Source organism: Cyprinodon variegatus, unplaced genomic scaffold (genome assembly GCF_000732505.1).
Source record: "Cyprinodon variegatus isolate N-32 unplaced genomic scaffold, C_variegatus-1.0 Scaffold1307, whole genome shotgun sequence".
Lineage (NCBI taxonomy): Eukaryota > Metazoa > Chordata > Actinopteri > Cyprinodontiformes > Cyprinodontidae > Cyprinodon > Cyprinodon variegatus.
This window is the reverse complement of record NW_015151760.1, coordinates 56988-58296: the sequence shown is the minus strand read 5'-3', so window position 1 is coordinate 58296 and position 1309 is coordinate 56988.

Here is a 1309-nt window from a genome sequence, read left to right as displayed (position 1 = left end):
GTTTTCTTATTTTAAATGTAAATTGTCTTGTTCCATTGGCAAGATGTCTCTTTTACCTCCTCAATCCAAGAACAAATGCACTTATTTTAAGAAAAAATGACTCGTCTAGGTTTCCATTTTTTCGAGTGCAGTGCAAAAACAATCTAGAAATAATTTAAAATCTCTTAAATCAAGTGTATTTACCCGTAATTTAAGTAGGTAAATAAGATTATTTGCCAATGGAAAGAGTATTTTTACTCTAAAATAAGAGATAAAATGTACTTAAAAAAGACAATGTAATTTTTTTTTTCTTCTAAATGTAACTTGTCTTGTTCCACTGGCAAAGTGTCTCACTTGCCTCCTCAATTCAAGAACAAATGCACTATTTTTAAGCAAATTTAAGCCACTTATTTAGATTTCTATTTCTTGTAGCATAGAGAACAAGAGCTTTATATCTGAATGTTAAAATTTGATGAAACAGAGAAATCAAATGCAACCGTTTCCAATAAGTAAAAATGAAAAGAGTTCTTTAGAAAGAAAGGTTTCCATAAACCAATGTTTTTTGTTTACATTTAGACTTTAAAAAGCCGTTAGCGTCTAAATTCAGTTCAGATGATCCTGCAGCATTAATTCAGTCCACTAGAGGGACTTTAAACAAGGACAGATTTAAAGTCGGTTAAATGCCGCCCTACAGGAAAGATATTAACTGCTTCTTCAACAGAACCTCACTTCAAGTTATGGTCGACTCTCCACAGCTCCTGTTGCAGCTCACCGTCCAAAAGCCAAACCTGTAAGAATATTATTGATTATGTTCAGACCGCAAGCAGCAGAGGCAGCAGAAGCATCTAGTTTTCGTGCAAAGTCTATGGTTGACGTGCATCAAGGTGAAGCAAAGGTCCTGCAGCGTGTTTTGAGCAGCTGAAGCACGAGCTCGAGCTTCTGAGGCGCTTCACAAGCAGCAGCTGCAGGAGTTTGAAAAATTGAACTTTAGCTGCTGGACGCGCCGCATCGACCAATGAGAGAAGCTGATCTGGGAGCTGGCAGGGAGTCAGACGCAGCACTGCTGATGCAGAGCGCTATGATCACTCTTCTGAAACAGTTTATTAACGCCTAAATTAACTTCAAATGGCAGAATATGTTAGATTTTATAATCCTGGTGCCTGCAGTTTGGATTAAGTACGTGAAAAATGGCTTCCAGCCGCGAGAACAGTAGCGGAAAACCCCCAAGAGGCAAGCGGGCCTGAGGCAGCTGCTGCTGGGGATTCCCAGTGACAGCGCACCGCCGGTATGTGGGGGTCTGAGCTAACCTGACTCCACCAGTTGGATTTGC